At 35.6% G+C, this 23,695-nt stretch overlaps 1 protein-coding gene across 3 annotated transcripts in view; it reads left to right on the top strand.

Moving 5' to 3' along the window:
• The first annotated feature begins 5,884 nt into the window (after nucleotides 1-5,884).
• Nucleotides 5,885-23,695, top strand: part of CASP8 (caspase 8) — a 51,666-nt gene continuing 33,855 nt past the window's right edge. The window contains exon 1 of one of the 3 annotated variants that reach the window (XM_074299073.1): nucleotides 5,885-6,268. The gene's annotated coding sequence lies outside the window, so the exon portion shown is untranslated. Of the gene's footprint in view, nucleotides 6,269-6,505; nucleotides 6,524-6,555; nucleotides 6,808-23,695 lie in introns of those variants that run through there. The other 2 variants (XM_074299076.1, XM_074299075.1) reach the window with 2 other exon arrangements.

Here is a 23,695-nt window from a genome sequence, read left to right as displayed (position 1 = left end):
ATCTTTTTTTCTGACTGCCTTGTGTGCCCACAGAGCACAGCACCTTCTCTGAAGATGATGGCATGTCATGTTGGATAGTCCTGTGCCAGTATCTCCCATGTCACAAATCAATTCTGAGGTTCTTAAGAGAGACCTTGAGAGTGTCCTTGTATCTTTTTTTCTGACTGCCTTGTGTGCCCACAGAGCACAGCACCTTCTCTGAAGATGATGGCATGTCATGTTGAATAGTCCTGTGCCAGTATCTCCCATGTCACAAATCAATTCTGAGGTTCTTAAGGGAGACCTTGAGAGTGTCCTTGTATCTTTTTTTCTGACCACCTTGTGTGCGCTTGCCCTGTGTGAGTGCTCCATAAAACAGTTTTGACTAGCCCAACAGAGTTGTACTTTCTGCAGTAGAATTGGAATGCTTGATAATTTAATTTAAGAAAAGTTTGTGTCTAGTATCTTATCCTGCCAGCTGATCTTCAAAATCTTCCTAAGACAATTCAGTAGAAGTGATTCAGTTTCCTGCCATGGAGCTGGTAGACTGTCTAGATTTCATAGACATACAACTAGGTCAGCAACATAGCTCTGTAGACTTTCAGTTTGGTGGTCAATCCCTCTCCTCTCCCACACTTTCCTTTAGAGTCTCCCAAACACTGAACTAGCTCTGGAAATGTATATGTCACTCTTTATCAATGTATACATCCCTGGAAAGTATATTGCCAAGGTAAAAGAACTTATCCACAGTATTCAAAACTTCACCATTTGCTGTAATTGATGGTTCCACATATGGATGGTGTGGTGCTGGCTCATGGAGGACCCATGTTTTCTTGGTGTTAATTGTTAGGTCAAAATTAGCACAAGAAGCAGAGATCTATACTTTTTCCCATCTCAGCTTTGGAAGCTGCATTGAATCCACAATCATCTGCAAACAAAAATCATAGACCAATAATCCCTCTACTTTAGAGGTAGATACGTGGTATGGTGAATGGAGTGCTTAGTCTATGAGTCAGGAAGAATTCAAATCTGGACACTATTCATAAACCAGGTTCAGTGCTGATGGGGTCTGACCTCTGGAGAAAGAGTGATGGACTTGGACTTAGGCTCCTTGAACTCTGTCTTTTTATGACTGTATTCCTGAGACCTAGGAAATATAAGTTTTGGTTTAGGTTTGCCCCATGCCTAAGTTTTCTAAAAAAGAGACAGATGTACAATGGTAATAAAGCAGATGTAGGACGGCTAATTTTTTTCCTTCATACAAAAGGGAGACCTGATATGCTTACCAGATTGGTGGAGAGAGAAGTCTAGAAAAGAGAAGTACTCTTTTTAAAAAACTGAATGGCTGACTTTTTCTGCCTGAATAGCCATGGATTGAGGTTGGCCCTGATACTTTGCTATCTGACCTGGAAAGCAATGTGCCTAAGGCAGGACTGCATCCAATATACTGTAACTTCTGGGTTTGGTTTGGCTATTGTGCTGGGACAGAATCAAAATTCTTCATATGTGGTGTGATAAAGGAAAACTACGAGAGACAAAAATAATCAATGTATTAATTAGATTAGCTAATAATCAATAAATTTCTGGTCAATAGTTTCGGTATCCAAAGATTCAAAAAGAGGCTCTGAATCACCTTAAATTTCTTCTGAAAGGGAATTCCTAGCAAATGAATCTCAACCCTGATGTGGACATTTAATGAGGAACTGAGCTTATAAAAGCCTTCAGCTCCTGTTGAGAAGCAGCTTGATCATGAGACTCATTAGCCTCAAAGCTATTTCCATCTCACTCTCTCTAAATAGTTTTCTACTTCATGAGTTGCCCTACACTCTAATGGAGGGTATCAAGAATACAGGGCTCTTCTCCCAGGTAAAGGCTCTTCCAAATTGATTTATGTTTATATTCTAAACAGAAAATAGGTCTCCCAGTTGGGTGAGGGTACTGCCCACTTAGTTAAGAAGCATGTGCTTTGGGGGATATCTCACATGCAATCTCATCACTCAACCATTACCTTTAGAGACTGACTCTCATATTAATAATCAATTATTAAGTTAGGACCAGGATTTTTTCAGAAGCCTGTAAGTTATTCAGTCTCTAAAGGACATTGCTGATAATGAGATTAAATTAACTTCCTCCCCAATTTTGTTCAGACTTCACCCAACCTTACATGCACTTTAATCTAAAGTGAAGAAGACCATAGTGTTTTACACAGGTATGGAATTTGTGGATTAGATTGCCCAGATCTGGGCAATTTAAAAGTTAATGACATAATCCAAGTTATATTCCCCCAAGCCATTCTTTTTTTTCCTATAGCATTCTCAAAACATCTGGAGTTTCTTTTTCTTTTTTTTCTTTTACATTTTAAAATTAATTTTATTATTATAACTTTTTTTGACAGTACATATGCATGGGTAATTTTTTATAACATTATCCCTTGCACTTATATCTATTCCGAATTTTCCCTCCTTCCCTCTCCCCCCTCCCCTAGATGGCAGGCAGTCCCATACATGTTAAATATGTTATAGTATATCCTAGATACAATATATGTGTGCAGAACCGAATTTCTTGTTGTACAGGAAGAATTGGATTCAGAAGGCAAAAATAACCTGGGAAGAAAAACAAAAATGCAAACAGTTTACGCTCATTTCCCAGTGTTCCTTTTCTGGATGTAGCTGATTCTGTCCATCATTGATCAATTGGAATTGGATTAGCTCTTCTCTATGTTGAAGATATCCACTTCCATCAGAATACATCCTCATACAGTGTCATTGTTGAAGTGTATAGTGATCTCCTAGTTCTGCTCCTTTCACTCAGCATCAGTTCATGTAAGTCTCTCCAAGCCTCTCTGTATTCATCCTGCTGGTCTTTTCTTATAGAACAATAATATTCCATAACCTTCATATACCATAATTTACCCAACCATTCTCCAGTTGATGGGCATCCATTCATTTCCCAGTTTCTAGCCACTGTGAAAAGGGCTGCCACAAACATTTTGGCACATACAGGTCCCTTTCCCTTCTTTAGTATTTCTTTGGGATATAGGCCCAGTAGTAGCACTGCTGGATCAAAGGGTATCACAGTTTGATAACTTTTTGGGCATAATTCCAGATTGCTCTCCAGAACTCCACCAACAACGTATCAGTGTCCTCTTTTTCCCATAGCCCCTCCAACATTCATCATTTTTTTTTCCTGTCATTTTAGCAATCTGATAGGTATGTAGTGGTATCTCAGAGTTGTCTTAATTTGCATTTCTCTGATCAGTAGTGATTTGGAACACTCTTTCATATGAGTGGAAATAGTTTCAATTTCATCGTCTGAAAATTGTTCATATTCTGTGACCATTTATCAATTGGAGAATGGCTTAATTGCTTACAAATTAGAGTCAGTTCTCTATATATTTTGGAAATGAGGCCTTTATCAGAATCTTTAACTGTAAAAATATTTTCCCAATTTGTTACTTCCCTTCTAATCTTTCTACCTCTCATTCTAATATTCATTTTTTCTGATTAATTGCCATCCTGAGGAACACCCACTTTTTCAAGAGCAAATAAACTGTAAGTCTACTGCCACAATTAGTCTCTGACTTTGGAGAGTGTATTGATCCATTTTTATTGGCAATACGCTAATATCCTGGCCATTATGTTAGTATTATTAATAGTAATAACTATACTATAACTATATATACTATAACTAATAACTATATAAATAGTATTATAGTATAATTGTATATTATAATAATATAACAAGTATTATATGCTTGCTTTATTAATAAAATGATAAATTACCTTCAATTATCTCTTGAACTTTTAAAAGTCATAGGAGTTGGGCCTTAACAGATATAAAAAAACAGAGACAGAGAAAAAAAGAGAGACTCAGCCAGATAGAGATAGAAACAGAGGCAGACAGAGAGACAGAGAGAGGGAGAGTTGGGAAGGAAGGAAGAAAACAAGTATTTATTAAATGCCTAGTATGTACTAAGCATTGTGCTAAGTGTTTTACAAATATCATCTTATTTGTCATCACAACAATCATGGGAGGTAGGTGCTATTATTATCCTCATTTGACAGATGAGGAAATTACTATAGATAGGGATTTAGTGACTAGCTCAGAGTTATACAACTAATAAAATGTTGAGATGGAATTTGTACTCAGACCTTCCTTTCCCCAGATCAACACTTTATTTACTAAACTATCTAGCTGGAGGTATGGCATACAATGCAATCAGTAGCAGAAAGATGCAGGATGTAAGGACTGTCCTTATGAGGGATGTCAGTGCCAGAAGACAGAAGGAATGATAAAGGAAGAGGTTTAACATGAAAATAAATTTGTTAATTATGGAGCAAGCATTCCAGAGAACACAGTAAAACAGGGCTGATACATTTGGAACAGGATCCAGACAGGAATAATAAGGCTTATACATGTGTATACATATGTATGTGTATGTTTATTTATGTTTACATATCTAAATATTGTGCATATCCATCCATACATATAATTTTATATATGTATGTATGAAAATAGTGTGTCTTTACTAGCTTTAGAGATATTTATCAATGGGAAGAAAGGGACAGAGTTTGTACATTAGTAACAAGTGATTCAGAATCATTGGAAGGAGTGGGAAGTATTCTAACTTTGAGAAATGAGTCCAAGAACAGCAGTGATTGAAGAGATGTCCACTTGGGAAGTAGGTTCAATATGTTAAATATCTTCCTAGATCTGGAGTCTGGATATCACTCTGGTTTTTGTTTTCGTCTCTTTTTATGAGGTTAAGTGACTTGCCTAGAGTCATACAACCAGGAAGTGTTAAGTGTCTGAAGCTGGATTTGAACTCAGATCTTTCTGACTTTCTGACTTTGGGATTGGTGCTCTATCCACTAACTAATCTAACCATCTAACTTCCCAGGCAAGTCACTCTGCCTCAGTTCCCTAAACTTTAAAATGAGGATGATAATAGCACCCACCTCAAAAGGTCATTTGTGAGTATTCAAATGAAATATTCGTTATGTTCTTAGCACAGTGCCTGGCACATAGAAGATACTTAATAAATGCTAATTCCTCCTTTCTTCTTTCCATTCCTGTTGTGTGGTGGTGGTGATGGTAGGTGATGATGAGTCCTCAAGGGTCCAAGGAAGCTAATCTGAAAGTAGGCACAAATTGGTGGAGATAAGGTTCCGTGAATCTAGAAGCTCATTTAGGAAAGAGGAAGTGGTGATGGAGGAAGAAAAGAAGCAGGTGGGGAAGGGAGAGACAGAAGAGAAGGAGATGTAGTGGGTGAGGAAGGGAGAAGCAGAAAGTGGCTGTAAAAGAGTTCTTTAGGAACTTTATGAGTCATTTCCCCTCCCCATCTTCCTTTAACAAAAAAAAAAATTTTTAAGGTTCAGGTTCTTATAAAAATTATTGAGAATTTGATTTGTCTCTGCTCATCTTTTTTTCAATTCATTGGGGATTTATCAAATTTGAAGACAAAACGCTGGTTTTTCAGGGTGTAAACATAAAACATAGCTTTTGCTCTCTGGAAGTTCGAATTCTACCCTACTAGATTGGAGCGCGGTGGATTTGAGACTGTGAAGATTCAGATAGTTTTTCTGCATATATTCTTCCTCTTTTTCCTCTCCTTTAAAAAATATTTATTAGTGGATGCCTCTCTGGGAAGGGTAGGGAGAAGGATACCGGAAGAAATTTAGTGATGTCAATAAACCAAAGATAGCAAAAAAAGAAAGAAAGGAAGAAAAAAAATTACAGAAAGAGAAGAAGGAAGGTGGAAGTGGAGGGATTTAGGGTTAATAAAGTAGCACCACTAGAAGAACATCTGATAGAGCAGTAGCGAAATGTGCTACTCCAAAAACAAACATTTCCCCCAACTTCCTCCTGCAGTCATCTGGAGTTATCAGCCGTGAAGCAGTGCAGGGGATTTCCCAGATGATATTTTCTAGTCGTGAACTTCTCTTTAGTCTCTTAAATCTTCTACTTAAGTCAGGAAATTGTGTTCTGGTGCTTTAAAATATTATTTATTTTTTTTAAAGGAAGAGTGGGAGGGGAAATGACTCATTCCGTCTCTAAAAAATCGTTTCATCGAGATATATTACTCAGAATCCTTTAGTTTGATTGGGACTCCTTCGCGGGACAGCTTCAAAAGCCAATCGGGTACCCAGAGCTCAGCCAGTGCTCCAGGCCGGATTTTTTCCAAGTTGCTGACTTGTCTTAACTTTTGAAAGAGTGGAGCAAGAAAGACAGAAAGTCTGCCCTCCCCTCCCCCAACACTACCTTTTGAACACGGAAGCGGCTTCTGTCGGTGAGTCCTTACAGTTCAAGGGAAAAAAAAAAAAAGCAGACCAGTTCTCAAAAAGTTGTCAGTCTAGCGGGGCTGGTAACAAACAGGATACACAGAGGATAAAGTGGGGGTAGTCTCAGAGGGAAGACGCTACCCATAAAGAGGACCATTGCAGAAAGTGGAATTTTAGCTGGAACTTGAAGGCGGGAAAACCCAGTTGGGGAAGGAGAGTTCCTTGAATGAAAGACAGCTAGTGAACATGCTTTAAGTTGCCAGGTGTAGTATAGTGTGTGTTATTTGAACTCCGTCCTTCCTGGGTGAAGAGGACCAAAGACTTCAGGGAAATGAAGTCTTTACTTGCAAGAGAATTGGATTTAAATGAGGCAGAGCTGTGCATCAATCTCACTCTCTCCTCCAGTAGCAAGATTAGGACGACTGGAGATTGTCCCAGATGCAACAGGCCATTGTTACTGGATTGAAGAGTGAATGAGAAGGGGAGAAGTTACGAAGTTGTAAGAAAATTGGAGAGTACGTGGAAGGGATATAAGAAATCTGGAAAGGTAGAAGGGCGCTCAGATTTTTGGCGGGAAGTTGTAGATGTGAGGCAGGTGGGAGGGGGATGAGAAAGAGAGACAAGAGACAGAGATACAAAGGAAGAGAGACAAAGAGTGATAGAGACAGATAGACACATACACACAGAGGTGTTAGGACTGGATTAAATAGTTCAATTTAGAAAAGATAATGGAGTCCATGGAAGTTGATAACCACCAAGGGAAACAGTATAGAGGAAGAGAAGAGGACAGGAAGGACGAAGATTGAAAAAAGGACATTGGGTCTGCTTTTAAGGGGTAATTGGTAAATTTGGAGAAAGCAGCTTCAGGTGAATGAAACAGACTTTAGAGAAGAGAAAAAAACGAAAGAGAAAGTGTGGATTGTCTGTCAATAAACGTTTATCTTGTGCCTATGTGTTAGGCACTGTGTTAAGCAGTGGGGATACAAAAAGGGTTCCTGTTTCTCAAAGAGCTCACAGTAGAAAGGAAGAAGACATAAAAGGAGAAATAAGATATGAGATATTAGTGAAAAAAAATGGGAGATTCATGAGGATGGGTTGAAATAGAATGAATATGCGATTGATCCGGCAACCTCCTAAGATGGAGTTTCTGGGTGGAACTCAGGATCAGAGGGTTCTATTTCCAATGTGAAGTCTTGGGATTTCGGGGTGAATGAATGACGAGACATCGGACATCGTAGAATGAATTCAGGAGACTCAGGAGGGAGGACTGAAGAGGAGGAACCTTGGGGGTGACATTTTTGTTCTTACTGATGTGTTAGGCAGTAGAGAAAAATCCAATAGATGGTGGGAGAATGAGGATTAATAGGAGTGGAGATGATAGAGGAATGGTTTGCTGGAGAAGACACAATAAAATGAGATAAATAGAAAGGCCACATCTTTATGTGAGGCAGTGATGAAAAAGGATATAGAGGTGAAAGGCATCTGAGTGATATGAGATGATATAGGGAAGAAATGAGACTTCTCTATGAATGGCCTCTGTTTTTTTCAGCGAAGTAGGAGAGACCAAGTTCTCAGATGAGAAAGTGGGAAGGAGGGGAGCAATGTGAGGTCTGAGAAGAGATGAAAGGAATGCTAGAAAATGATGAGCTTATTAGAAGGAATGTTTCTTCATAGCTCTGCCTCCAGTATATTACTAGAGAATCTTGACCAAGGGAAAGATAGCCTGTGTTGAAATTCCGTCTCATTCCTTGAGTAACACTCTGATTTATGTGGATCATATCTATTGATTTAAAAAATACACTTGTTAATTCATTCATTTAAAAATATCAAATTATTACATGTTAAAATAAGTGATATTTTGATGAAAATAATTATTTTCCAAAACAAGAAAAATTAATTAGCAGAATGGCACTTTCATATAGTTTTGTAAATCTCTTTAACATCTTTTTTATGCTATACTGAGCTTTATTAATGACTTGTTATTCAATATGTTTATTCTCAATGAATTTGGATTTTTCAATCATCATTCAAAGTTCTCAATCTAATTTGACATTTAGCCAGTCTTTCACTGGGCTGCAGTGACAGACATAAAACTGGAGGTTCTAGCGAATTTATCATGCCAATTCAAGTGGTATGGCTAGAATGAAATCATTTCCCTTCCCCCCCTTTATTGTTTTATTTTTTTCTGGTTATACATATATATTAGCTTTTTAAATACACATTTCTTTTCTTTTTTTATTTAGCATAATTTTGTTTAACATAATTTTTTTTAAATTTTATTTAGAATTTTTTTTTCACAGTATATATGCATGAGTAATTATTTTTTTATAATATTATCTCTTGTATTCATTTTTCCAAATTATCCCCCCTTCCCTTTATTCCCTCCCCCCCCATGACAGGCAATCCCATACATTTTACATGTAAATACACATTTCTTTATGAATCATGTTGGGAGAGAAAAATCAGAACAAAAAGGAAAAACCATGGGAGAGGAAAAAAAAAAACAGAAAAAAGAAGTGAACATAGCATGTGTTGATTTACATTTAATCTACATAGTTGTTTTTCTGGATGCCAGTGGCATTTTCTATCCAAAGTTTATTGGGATTGCCTTAGAGAAGTTGCAGTCATAAAGCTTTATGATCATTTTGAGAGAAGTGTTGTCCCTTGACATGTTATTTACATATTTTTTGAAACTCCTTCTTAGTTCCTCTTTAGATTACACAAGCAGAATGTTAAAGATCCTATGTCCTTTAGGATCATTTATATTTTGTGATTATTATTTAAGCTTGGACAGCAAAACTAATGTTTTAAAAAAGTTTCTTAATTTGAGATCTGTATTATGAATTCTCATATCTGGAGAGAATAATCCATCTGGTCTTGGGATTTTTTCTCATTGAGTTCAATAATGCTTCTATCAATTTCTTTTTTCTAAGATAAGTTTTTTTTTTTAAACCAAGAGTCTTTTTTTTTATAATAGCTTTATATTTTTAAAAAATACATGTAAAGATAGTGTTCAACATTCACTTTTGCAAAATCTTGTATTTTAAAATGTTCTCCCTCTTTTTCTCTTTTTCTTCTCCCCTAGACAACAAGTAACCCAATATAGGTTAAACATGTGAAATTCTTCTAAACATATTTCCATATTTACTAAGACAGGTTTTTTTTTTAATTAAAGCTTTTTATTTACAAAACAGATGCATGGGTAATTTTTCAACATTGCAAAACTTTCTGTTCCAAATTTTTCCCTTCTTCCCCTCACTTCCTCCCCTAGATGGCATGTAGTCCAATACATGTTAAATATGTTAAAATATATGTTAAATCCAATGTATTTATACATATTTATACAGTTATCTTGCTGCAAAAGAAAAATCAGATCTAGAAAAAAAATACCTGAGAAAGAAAACAAAATGCAGATATGCCATAATTTATTCAGCAGTTCTCCAATTGATGAGTATTCATTCAGTTTCCAGTTCCTAGACACTACAAAAAGGGCTGCCACAAACACTTTTGCATATGTGGGTCCGTTTCCCTCCTTTAAGATCTAAGATAGGATTTTTAAAGTATTCTATTTCCTCTTTTATAATCTGGGTAATTGATATTTTTGTAAATATTCATCTACTTTGGTTAGGTTGTCAGATTTATTGATATATGATTGGGCAAAATTTCTCCTAATAATTATTCTGATTTCATCTTCATTGGCAGTACATTCACCCTCTTCATTTTTGATACTGGTAATTTTGTTTTGTTTCTTTTTTAAAAAATCAAATCAATGATTTATTTATCTTTTTATTTATTTTTCATAAAAACCTTTTCTTAGTTTTTTTTATTACTTCAGAAATTTTCTAATTTTCAATTTCAAGATTTCCAATTTGGTGTTTAATTAGGGATTTTTAATTTGTTCTTTTTTCTAGCTGCATGCCCATTTCATTGATCTGCTCTTTCTCTATATTGATGTTTTTTTTTTTTTTTTTTTTTTTTTTTTTGCTGAGGGAAATGGGGTTACATGACTTGCTGAGGATCACCATCTAGGAAGTATTAAGTGTCTGAGGCCGTATTTGAACTCAAGTCCTCCTGACTTCAGGACTGGCACTCTATCCACTGAGCCAATTAGCTGCCCTATGTACAGAATTTAAAAAAAAAATTTCCCCAAGTACTGTTTTGGTTGTATTCCATAAATTCTGGTATGTTGTTTCATGATATTTTCTTTGTTGAAATTATTGATTGTTCCTATGATTTGATTTTTGATCCACTCATTCTTTTAATTAAATTACTGTTTCCAATTAATTTTTATTCTATGTTTTCATGGCTCTGTACTGAATATAGTTTTAGTTTAGTTGCTCTAATGTTCAACTTTTGTGAAGGTGCCATCACAGCTGGGGAAAAAAATATTTCTTTGTATCCCAATTCAGTTTTCTTCAGAGGTCTATTATAGCTGACTTTTGTACAATTCCATCTATCTCCTTAATTTCTTTCTTGTTTACTTTATAATTAGATTTATCTAGTTGTGAGAGACGAAATTCGTGGTTCCCTAATAGTATAGTTTTGCTTTCTATTTCTTCCTGTAACTTGTTTAACTTTTCCTTGAACAATTTTGATGCTATGCCAATTGTTGCATATATGTTTATTATTGGAGTTACTTCATTGTCTATGCTACCTTTTAGAAAAATGTAGTTTCCTTGCTTATCTCTTTTAATTAAATCTAATTTTGTTTTTGCTTTGTCTGATATTGTGATTTCTACCTTTGCTTTCTTCTTTTTTAACCTCAGCTGAAGCAAAATTGATTCTGCTTCAGCCCCTTATTTTTATTCTATGTGTCTCTTTGTTTCAAATGTATTTATTGTAAAAAGCATAATATTGGATTATGATTTTTAATTCATTATGCTATCTGCTTCCATTTTATGAGTGAGTTCATTTTATTCCCATTCTCAGCTATGATAAATAAATGTATATTTCCCTTAATCCATTTCCCCACACTGTTTATCCTTTTTTCTCTTTTTACTCTATTCTCCTCAAAAGTCTGTTTTGCTTCTAATCACTACCTCCCTTAATTCACCCTTTTTCTGTTGGCACCTTTTCTTTTCTTATTTCCTTTATGTTTTTATAATCAACTGAGTGTGTATGTTATTCTCTCTTTGAGTTAGTTCTGATGAGAGAAGATTTAAGTGCTTTCTCCACCTTCCCCAAATTCCTTTTTATTGCGTGCTATAATTCTTCCCATTTCTCTTTCCCCTCTTTTTCCCCCTTCTCCCAGGATATCTCTCTTTCTCACCTCTTAATTTTATTTTTAAAAATTATCTCATTGTCATTGTCACATTCATGCCCTCTATGTGTACTCCTTCTAACTACTTTATTAAAGAGAAAAATTCTTAGGAGTTATAATTATTATTTTCCCATATTGGAATGTAAACATTTAAACATTATTGATTCCCATATGATTTCTCTTTCATGGTTATCTTTTTATATTTCTCTTGAGTTTTGAATTTGAAAGTCAAATTTTCTATCATCTCTGGTCTTTTGCTTGAATGCTTGAAAGTCCTCTATTTCAGTAAATATCTATGTTCTTTTTTGCTGTTTGCTAATTTTTCCTGCCTAATTCTTGACTTTTAAAATTAGGCTCTGCTGCTGGTATGGAGGGAGCACTGTTCCATCCTTCAGGCTTTTTATACTACTACTTTCAGAGCTATCCCTGTGTGTGTGTGTGTGTTTGTGGGGAGCAAGGAGATGCTATAGATTTTTAATGCTTCTAAGATGTAGTTACTATTCTCTTGGCCTCTGTTCTGTTCTTTATTTAGCAAGAAAACTTATTGTCATCTAGCCACTATCATGAGCACTCTTCCTGGCCCTAAGACCCTGTCTAGGGCCCCTGCCACAATTGTTAATGCTCCCCTTTGTCTTGGAATTGAGACATAGGAATTGCATTTGAACAACTTAACAGGGTTCTGAATCCTACGGTAAAGAATCCCTTTCATTCTCTTTCCAACTGGCCATGGGCTGAGAGCTCTTGAAGTTGCTGCTGCCAATGCAAATGCTTCTGGGGTCATGAAGGGTGACTTGCTCTTATAGCCTGACTATCATCTTATTGAGACAGACCTTTCCTGTCCACCTCCTAAATTGTCTTAGGCTGGAAATTTGTTTCACCCAATCCTTTGTTCTGTCTCTCCAGAATTTGATTTGAGACATTATTTTAGAATTGTTCATAAGGGAAACTGGAAGAACTTGACTATTGACTATTCCTGTACTTCACCATCTTGGCTCCACCTATCCTATATCAGTATTTTAAAGCCAGCCCAAGTTTTTTTTTTTTTTTTGTTTTGTTTTGTTTTCTCCTGGTTCTGGGTTATAAGTATATACTATGGATTCAGTTTGAGGCATATAACAAGTTTTGGAAAGTTTTTTTTTTTTTAATGTGTATTCAACAAATTAAATTAAATTTTTAGATCTTAAAGATGTCTAGTTATTATAATGGCTTTTGTGTAGGTGGCTTGTTTTATTACATTTACATGAATTTGGAAACTAAAAGACTCTGAACAATGCAACCAGCTTTGGAAATATCAGGAAAATATAGAGGAGCTACTATAAATCATCAATGATTTACCTCTGAGCATATGCTTTAATTTAGAGCAGGCAAATTTAAAAAAAAAGTAACAACTAACTACAATAAAATCTTAAAATTACTTTTGACATTTTTAAAAGCACCAAAACAGATTTGATGATTTCAACAGAAATGTTGAAGGGAACTCTGATGGGCCATAATCACAAGTGTTGAAAATATTTCCAACAAACCAAAGTTGCATCACCCTATCATGCATTCCACATGACTATGTGAAAGAATTTATGTGTTTTTATATTAGTTTTGAAGCTTAAGATTGTTTTCTCCAGTCCATATAACACAGAGAACTTAATTTAAAAAACAAACATAGATAATTCTGATACAGATGACAATAAATAACAAAAATGACAATGAAGAACTTTATACATAGAAAATATCTTATGATGTGAAGCTCTAACTCAGGAATTTAAATTTCAATATTGAAGTAAAAGTGACTTCCTTATGCTTTTCCCACTGGTATTTATTCAACCAAAAAGTAGAATGAAATTGATTAGAATCATGCTGATTTTATTTAATTTTATTTTACTTTAAACATACATGTTTAAATACATAAAAATGTCTTTTATCTCTGAATTACATTAATTTCTCACCTCTTCCTCTACCTTCTCAAGTGGAAAATTAAATAAAACAGATCAGCTTTGATCTGTTCTCTTGCTTGGCTCAATCAAGTCACACTAGGATGTTACATACCCCTAAGGGATAATGAATATTTTATAGATACACTTATTTATGTACATGGAACATTGCTGAGAAACAAATGGCTCAACAGGGAAAAAAATACTGGAATTTGCCCTCTTTGTTCTGAAATTTATGCATAATCTTAAGATTGTACATTAATGGACTGGACTGGGAGCTATTTTTAAAATGTTTAACTATTATTCTATTTTTTTCCTCCAGTTATATGTCAAGAAAATTTTTAGCATTCATTTTTATAAGATTTTGAGTTCCAATTTTGATTGGGATGTATTTGAAAATTTTTGTCAGCCATTTTGTTTGGAGCACAGTGCTGTCAGTTTAATCCTGGCTGCAAAATGGGTGTGGTGGAATTTATTAAGTGTGTATAGGTGGGGGAGTGGGGAATGTAAGATCATATTTGGACCTGAATTTTAGGAAAATCATTATGGTGGCTAAATGTAGGGCAGATTGGAGACTTAAAACAGGCAGAGACCTTCATCCCCCACTTGCCACATTGCAATAATCAAGTCATGAGGTGATGACTGGTGGCAGTGTCTGTAGATAAGAGGTGGTATATAGGAAAAATGTTGCAGAGATTTTGACTTCTCCCAAATAAAATCCCATCTTTAAGAGGAAGCTTTTCCCCAACCCCTCTTCCCTATGTCAATTATTTCTTATTTATTTCACATATAACTTGCTTTGTATATATGTGTGCATGTTGTTTTCCCCTATAGGGGAGCTAGGGAGTGAAGTTAATAGAGTTTTTTGGCTTAGACTCATTATAAACACTGAATGTAAATGAAGCATACTATTTTCACTTTTTTTTTTTTTTTTTTTTTTTTTTTTTTTTTTTTTTGATTTTTCCATTTTATTTTAATTTTTTTCATAATATGAATAATGTAGAAATATGCTTAATATGATTATAATGTATAACTTAAACAAAGTAATAGAAAGAATGGGGAATTGGTGAGGAAAGTATGGAGTAATCCAGAAGGAAAAAATATAAGGAAATAAGTTCTAAAGAAATCAGAGTGATAATCATAGAATTACAATATTATAGCAAGAAGGAATCTCAGAGATCTTACTTTAACCCATACTTGACTAAGAATCCTCTCTACTAAGAGAACTGATTAACTTTGAATGCAGATTGAAACAAATTTGTGTATAAGTGTGTGGAATGATTCTTAGGTTTTGTACTTGTAGACTAGTTACCCTATACAGAAAGTACAAATTGGAGGAGGGTTTAGAAGGAAAAATAATAAATTTTTTGGAGGGAACATATTTAAGAGGATATTCAGTTTGAAATTTCTGAAAGGCATTTGGATATTGGGGCAGGAAAGGTAGATTTGAGAATGATCAGCATAGAAATGGCAATTAAATCTTTGGAAGCTAAGTCACTAAATAAAATCATTTTGAGGGAGAAGTCTTGTTTGTTGACTGTTTTAAATGGAAAATGAAAGGAGTTGGATTGGAGGAGATACAATCTAAAGCATTTATTAAGAGATTTGATTTGAAAGTAAAAGGAAGAGCAAGTTTAGAGAGAATAGTTGAGTTCCTTTTAAGATAAGGTGTGGCTAGATATACCTTTTGGCAGTTAGAGATGTGAATTTAGAATTCAGAAACTGATCAGGGCTGGAAGCACAGTTCTAGTTGTGGAAATCCCTAATGGAACAGATGGTCTCAGAGGACAGGGACTGCTTTTAAAATCTGTTTTTGTATCTTTAGATAGACAGCAAGATTTTTTTTAAAAGATATAGATAAGAAGATTGCTTTCATTTTAAAACTTTTCTTTTATTCCCCCTTTCAATCATCTTGTACTCACAGAGATTAAGCTTCCCTCTGATTGCACAGCTTTCCTTTTCTAGCACTAGTTGCACTTTCACTCATTACCCTATCCCCTTCTCCTGGCCCTCCTTATGGGAATATTTATTGCTCCCCATATCCATTTCCAAGCTCTACCACCATCACTCAATCATTGTATTTGGGGGCAACTAGGTATCATGGAAGATAGAGCATCAGACATGCATCCTGTCTTCAAGTTCAGTGTGTTTTCTTGCATGGTAAGCATATTTTCTTTCTTTTCTTTTTTGTTTCTTTTCTTCTGGGTTGTTCTTCAATTCTATATATTTATATTTCTAATCTATTGTTCTCTCTTTTGTTACCTTGGTGAATGCAGATTTAAGTTTTTCTATTTTATTATTTTTGTGCAGGACATACATTTTGCTCTCAAAATTCTCATATCTCTTTTGAATCATTCAGAAACAGTATGTTGTGGTTCCATATTCTCCTTATGTAGGTCCCCTCTGAACCTGTCCTCTGTCTTATCAAATACTTAACCATTTCCCTTCATTTTGCATTATTTATTCATAGATGACTAAACTCATTTCCTATTTCTGAAACCACATTTCATTCTTTATAACTGCTTTTCCTGGTGAGTTATTTTTTTTTAAATATTTCTGGTTCTTTGAGTTTTCTTTTTCATGAAATGTTTGGTACTTTCACTCTTTTTTTTCCTTTTTATTTTCCTTATCACTCCTTCCCCTCTTATTGTGATTTCTTTCAGGGCTATATCTTAAAGTGTCTCAGAATCCTCTCACACTGGGTAATTCACAGTTCACAGTTCACAGTTCACACTGGGTAATTCATAGGTTTCTGGTCCATTTAATTTTTGGATAGTCAGAACTGACTGTAATATTTTTCTTCTCTAAAAAATGTAATCTTCTCTGTTGAGGTCTCCTTGGGATCTCTGGAGGCAGCCTTAATTTTAGTTCAGTTCAACAATCACCTCGAATGCAGCCAGGAATTAAAGTCCAAATCCTTTATTGTCTCCTTCCTTGGGCCTGGTTAGCTTTATTAAAGGCCTATCTCTCTTCTTGGTCCCAAGAGCTCCTGCCGCTAGTCTTTTTCCTCTGCCAGCTTCTGCCTCTAAGGAAGCTGGGGGGGAGCCCTAATGTCTCCGAATCCAAAGGTTTGTACTTGAGCCTCCAGCCAGCACAAAGATGGAATGAATCTGTTTCTTCCTCTGAGAGCTTTCAGTGGGCTTCTGTGTCTGGTCTTGAAAGCTTCTTGCTTATATACTGTATACTGAGTACAAACCAATCATTATATGACTAGGAAACCATTATTTGCTGTAGGATTAAATCACTGTCTCCTCAATTCCACTTAGTACCTTGTTTTAAGTTCTGGCCCATAACATCTCCTTGTAGGATCAGATCAATCATACTGAACCATGCTAAATTAGATAATTATTGTCTCTATCAATTCCACTGTCTTAGTGCCTTGTGAGAATCCTAACAACTGACTCCAGCTGAATGTTGTGCTTTTCCTTAGAGCTTACAAAGCTCCCCATTCACATAGCTTCCTGTTTTGGTGATCTGTCCCATTCTTTCTTTTTTTTTTTTTTTTTCTTTTTTTTTTTTTTTTTTTCCTGAGTTCTCTCATCTAGTAGTTTTTTTTTTTTTTTTTCCCCCTGTAGGGTTGGGACCAAGTTTGCTATTGTGGCCTGAGAGAATTTATGAAACCTGGAGCCTGAGTTTCCACTGCATTGTAAAGGGGAGAGGGCCAGGAAGCAGAAGTGGTTTTGTTGTAAATGTATGTCTTTTCTTGAGGTTCTGCTAGTACAACCTCACTGCCAATAGCATGGGAGGTCAGTGGAGGAGTGCCCAATGAATTCAGGATAAGTGAGTGTCTTTTTTTTTTTTTTTTTTTTAACATTTTAGATTCTTGATGTCCTAGTCTTAGACCATGGAAACAGCTGAAGTTGCTGTATCTTTGGTACTTAATTTTTGTTTGGAGAGGTTTGAAAAGTGATGGGAATCAGAGAAAATGTTTAATCTGCTATCTAATTATTCCCATGAAAGGGAAAAGAATCCACATGTACAAAAATGTTTGTAGCTTCTTTTATAGTGGCAAGGAATTGGAAACTGTGTGGATGCCCATCAGTTGGGGAATAGCTGAATAAGTTATGGTTTATGAATATAATAGAATATTATCATACAATAAGAAACAATCAATAGAATGATTTCAGATAAGCCTGGAGAGACTTACATGAATTGATGCTAAATGTAGTGAGTAGAACCAAAAGAACATTGTACACAGTAACACAAGATTCTATGATGATCATCTGTGACGGACTTGTGTAATGTTCTCTTGTTCAGTTTTCCTGGTGGTCTCTGGAAGTCTTGGGAGCAGCCTTCATTTCAGTTCAATAATCTCCACAAGAGTAGCCAGGGGTTAAAGTCCAAATCCTTTATTATCTCTTTCAAAGTCTTGTCTCCTTTTCTGGGGCCTGGTTAGCTTTCTTAAAGGCCTACCTCTCTCCTTGGTTTGGAGAGCTTGAGCTCCCACCTGTCTTCTCTGACTCTGAATTTCTCCAAATAAATCCTGGCTGAGGCTTCTAGCTTATATGCTCTATACTGAGTGTAAACCAATCATTATATCACTAGGAAACCATTATTTGTTGTAAGATTAAATCAATCATACTGAACCATGCTAAATTAGATAATCATTGTCTCATCAATTCCACTGACTTAGCTCCTTGTTTCAAGTTCAGAGTTCTGGCTCATAACATCTCCCGCTTTCTTTTGTTTTAGAACATAAGGTGGTCACTCTCCCTGACTTCTCAAGGAGGTGAGGACCCCCAAAAAGAAGGTGATCAAGCCTTCCCTGACTCCTCAAAAAAGGGGTGAAAACACCATAAAGGAGGTGATCATGTCCTCCTTGACATCTCAGGAAGGGAGATGAAAACACCAAGGGAATAAAATCAGATTAATGAGTTTCTGAAGGGTCTCACTTGAAACAGGTATACATAAATCCATCAACATGGGAGGTATTGCACATAATTACATAAATTATATGTAATTACATAGTAATACAGGCTAGTAGTAATGTGACAAATAACATGAATCAACATGAGAATTATACATGTTCATAATTCCTAGAAATAGTCCGAAAGGAATCTATTATCCATTACTTTATTTGTGTAGAGAATCCAATGATTCCTGCAATTTTTGAAGTCCTGTATCAGTCTGATCATGTCTCAGAGAATCCAATAATTCCTGCTGGTTTTGAAGTTCTGTAACAGTCCTATCTTGTCTAAGGGGATCCAATGATTCCTGCTGATTTTTAAGTTCTGCAACAATCTTATCAACACTTTTTTATCTCAGGAAATCCATTGATTCCTGCTGGTTCTGCTCTTTCAATGTCAGATTTTTTTTAGGTCTTCTCCTTTGTTTTGAGGTTTTTTTCTCTTTTTCTGTCTTTCTCCAGATGCTCATTGGCATCTATCTGATTCTTTCTCCATCTGTAGAGATATAAGCAAACCTTTTTTCCCAAGCAGTTAACCTATCTAGTCCCTTCTATTTACCACTTTCTAGGTCTCTCCTCATCACCTGGCAATTACACTGGAGCTTCTCATACTGGATACTGACCTTCTGTCAGGTTAAAAAGCCTGTATTCTCCCCAATTGTAATCCCTTTCTGCCATCTGATTGCTTCTCTGGTGATTGATATCAGGGTACTGAACTTCTAAAGACTCTCTGGGTATAACCTTGACTGCCATCATGCCCCACCTGTTTTTTGTTTGAGACTTTGGAGCTGGGCTCCACCTCTCATTTCCCTGGGTCAATCTACATTCTGAGGCCCAGTGGAAATCTCAGTTGCATTTTGGATATAGGGTTTTGAGTCTTCTTTCACCCTGTCTTCTCATTCTATCTCTATACCTACATTGGGCTTTCAGATGCCTTATTTTTCCACACTGAAAGCATCAACAAGTTTCTCTAGAAGTCCCTTGCCAAAAGGGACCCCATTTTCCCATGCTCATCATAATCTGGGTATAATAAGCATTTGTGCCCACTGTAGCACAGCATCTTATGATCTCCTCTAAAGGAGCATCTTTGTGTAGTCCCCATATAATTCTTTTTTTAATTTTAATTTTAATTTTATTTTATAATTATAACTTTTTTTTGACAGTACATATGCATGGGTAATTTTTTACAACATTATCCCTTGCACTTACTTCTATTCAGATTTTTTCCCTTCCTCCTCCAACCCCCTCCCCCAGATGGCAAGCAGTCTTATATATGTTAAATATATTACAGTATATTCTAGATACAATATATGTGAGTAGAACCGAATTTTTTGTTGCACAGGAAGAATTGGATTCAGAAGGTAAAAATAACAGTTTACACTCATTTCCCAGTGTTTCTTTTCTGGATGTAGCTGATTCTGTTCATCATTAATCAATTGGAATTGGATTAGCTCTTCTCTATGTTGAAGATATCCACTTCCATCAGCATACATCCTCGTACAGTATCATTGTTGAAGTGTATAATGATCTTCTGGTTCTGCTCATTTCACTCAGCATCAGTTGATGTAAGTCTCTCCAAGCCTCTCTGTATTTCTCCTGTTGGTCATTTCTTATAGAACAATAATATTCCATAACATTCATATACCATAATTTACCCAACCATTCTCCAATTGATGGACATCCATTCATCTTCCAGCTTCTAGCCACTATGAAAAGGGCTGCCACAAACATTTTGGCACATACAGGTCCCTTTCCCTTCTTTAGTATTTCCTTGGGATATAAGCCCAGTAGTAGTATGGCTGGGTCAAAGGGTATGCACATTTTGATAACTTTTTGGGCATAATTCCAGATTGCTCTCCAGAATGGTTGGATTCTTTCACAACTCCACCAACAATGCATCAGTGTCCCAGTTTTCCCACATCCCCTCCAACATTCATCGTTATTTGTTCCTGTCATCTTAGCCAATCTGACAGGTGTGTAATGATACCTCAAAGTTGTCTTAATTTGCATTTCTCTGATCAATAGTGATTTGGAACACTCTTTCATATGAGTGGAAATAGTTTTAATTTCATCATCTGAAAATTGTCTGTTCATATCCTTTGACCATTTATCAATTGGAGAATGGCTTGATTTCTTATAAATTAAAGTCAATTCTCTGTATATTTTGGAAATGAGGCCTTTATCAGAACCTTTAATGTAAAAATGTTTTCCCAATTTGTTACTTCCCTTCTAATCTTGTTTGCATTAGTTTTGTTTGTGCAGAAACTTTTTAATTTGGTGTAATCAAAATGTTCTATTTTGTGATCAATAATGGTCTCTAGTTCTCCCTTGGATACAAACTCCTTCCTCCTCCACAAGTCTGAGAGGTAAACCATCCCATGTTCCTCCAATTTATTTATGATTTCGTTCTTCAGGGCTGGTGCTCTATCTACTGCACCACCTAGCTACCCCCTCACCATTTCTTATAGAACAATTGTATTCCAATATATACAATACTACAATTTATTCAGTCTCTCTGACTGATGGGCATACATTCAATTTCCAAAACCTTGTCGTAACAAAAAAAGTATCACTGTACACATGACTTCCTTTCCCTTTTTATGATTATATTTAGAGATAAAAATTTTCTCCTAAGTACTGCTCTGGTTACATCCCACAAATTTTGGTATGTTATCTTATTGTTATTTTTAATGAAATTTCTGATTGTTACTATGATTTTCTATCTATACTTCCACGGTCCTTTATTGAATGTAATTTTATTGCCTTATGGAGCAAAAAGGGTGCATTTAATATTCCTGCTTTTCTGCATTTATGAAGTTAGTATGCCTTAATACTTAGTTGTCATTCATTTCCATTTATTCAGTTCTGAATTTTAGTGAATTATTTTCTTCATTTACTTTTTTTGCTTCTTTTTGTATTTTGCCCAATTGAACTTTTAAATGAATGAGTTGTTTTGTTCTGTGGAATTTTTTTCTATTTCACAAATTCTGTTTTTTAAAGTTATTTTTCTTTTCCATTTCACAAATTCTGTTTTTTAAGGAATTATTTTTTTTTCTGTTTCACAAATTCTGTTTTTCTGAGAGTTGTTTTCTTTTTCCATTTTATCAAATCTAACTTTTAATGAGTTATATACCTTTTCCAAACCCTCTTGCAAAGTTTTCATTTCCTTTCCTAAATTTTTTTCTATCTCTCCTTTAAAATCCTTTTCAATTTCTTCTAGGTGAGCCTTCTGTGATGGGGACCAAGTCATATCACCTTTTGGGGCTTCATCTGGAGACAATCTGCTTTTAGTCTCCTCAGGGTTTGAAATCTCTTAAATCTCTTCTCTTTCACCATCAAAACTGCCTATTGTAAGAGCTCTTTTTACTTTTTTACTCAATTTTTTTTTAAGTTAAGGCCTGCTTTTAGAGCAGGGGAGGTTTTCCAAGCTTCCTCTACAAGTGGCAGTGGCTGTGCTGAGTCCGTGCTGGGTGAGTGTGGCCAAGTCCCATGAGATTCTGGCAATTCAGGGTTCACTATTTACCTTTTGCATTTGTGTTGGATGCTTTTTAGCTTCTCTGCTGATATACTGGCTTGCAACCAGGGCAGAGTAAACAACACTGTTGTAGATTCTTCTCTGTAGATTCTTTGCCTGGTGGACTCTGCACTGCCTGGGGACTTTATGCTGGCTGCACTGGTCTGTGCTCAGCCTGCTTGCACTTGGCCTGCCTCCCTCTGTGCCCAATTGAAACAGACCTTTTCTGGTGATGTTCAAAATTGTCTTCTGCTGGTAATTTGTTGCACTCCCAATATTCATGAATTCTGCCAGTCTGGAACTAATTCAGAGGCTGGATTTGCAAATTATTCTGAGGGTTGTAGGAGATCAGAAAGAAACATGTGCCATCTTGGCTTCACTTAAAATAGTCCACTTTCTGTTCTTATAGAGTTGCTTGGGACATTGAAAAGTGAAATAATTTGTTCGGAACCCAAGGTCAGTATGTGTAAAGGGCCTCACTTGAATCCAGGTCTTCATGACTCTGAGGTCAGTTTTTTTTTTTTTTTTCTTTTTTTTTGTGGAAAGATTTTTTTTTTCTTTTTGTATATGTTTATTATTATTATTTTGTTATAGCTTTTTATTTACAAGATATATGCATGGGTAATTTTTCAGCATTGACAATTACAAAACCTTTTGTTCCAACTTTTCCCCTCCTTCCCCCTACCCTTTCCCCAGATAGCAGGTTGACCAATACATGTTAAATGTGTTGAAGTATAAGTTAAATACAATATATGTATACATGTCCAAACAGTTATTTTGCAGTACAAAAAGAATCAGACTTTGAAATATTGTTCAATTAGCCTGAGAAGGAAATCGAAAATTCAGGTGGACAAAAAATAGAGGGATTGGGAATTCTATGTAGTGATTCATAGTCATTTCCCAGAGTTCTTTCGCTGGATGTAGGTGGTTCAATTCATTACTGCTCTATTGGTGTCCACGTCCATCAGAATTGATCATCATATAGTATTGTTGAAGTATATAATGATCTCCTGGTCCTGTTCATTTCACTCAGCATCAGTTCATGTAAGTCTCTCCAGGCCTTTCTGAAATCATCCTACTGGTCATTTCTTACAAAATAATAATATTCCATAACATTCATATAGCACAATTTATTTAGTTATTCTCCAATTGATGGACATCCACTCAGTTTCCAGTTTCTGGCCACTACAAAGAGGGCTGCCACAAACATTCTTGCACAGACAGGTCCCTTTCCCTTCTTTATCTCTTTGGGATATAAGCCCAGTAATAACACTACTGGATCAAAGGGTGTGCAGAGTTGGTAACTTTTTGAGTATACTTTCAAATTGCTCTCCAGAATGGCTGGATGTATTCACAATTCCACCAACAATGTATCAGTGTCCCTGTTTTCCTACATCCCCTTCAAAATTCTGCATTATCTTTCCCTGCCATTCTAGCCAATCTGACAGGTATGTAGTGGTATCTCAGAGTTGTCTTAATTTGCATTTCTCTGATTAATAAGGACTTGGAGCATCTTTTCATATGGCTAGAAATAGTTTCAATTTCTTCATCTGAGAATTGTCTGTTCATATCTTTTGACTATTAATTGAAGAATGGCTTGATTTCTTATAAGTTAGAGTCAAATTTCTATATGTTTTGGAAATGAGGCCTTTATCAGAGCCTTTGACTGTAAAAATGTTTTCACAGTTTATTGCTTCCCTTCTAATCTTATCTGCATTACTTTTGTTTGTACAAAAACTTTTCCATTTGATATAATCAAAATTTTCTATTTTGTGATCAATAATGATCTCTAGTTCTTCTTTGGTCACAGATTCCTTCATACTCCACAGG

The sequence above is a fragment of the Sminthopsis crassicaudata genome, chromosome 3 (genome assembly GCF_048593235.1).
Source record: "Sminthopsis crassicaudata isolate SCR6 chromosome 3, ASM4859323v1, whole genome shotgun sequence".
Classification (NCBI taxonomy): Eukaryota; Metazoa; Chordata; class Mammalia; order Dasyuromorphia; family Dasyuridae; genus Sminthopsis; species Sminthopsis crassicaudata.
The sequence above is the reverse complement of the archived record's forward strand: the minus strand, read 5'-3'. Positions and strand labels throughout refer to the sequence as shown.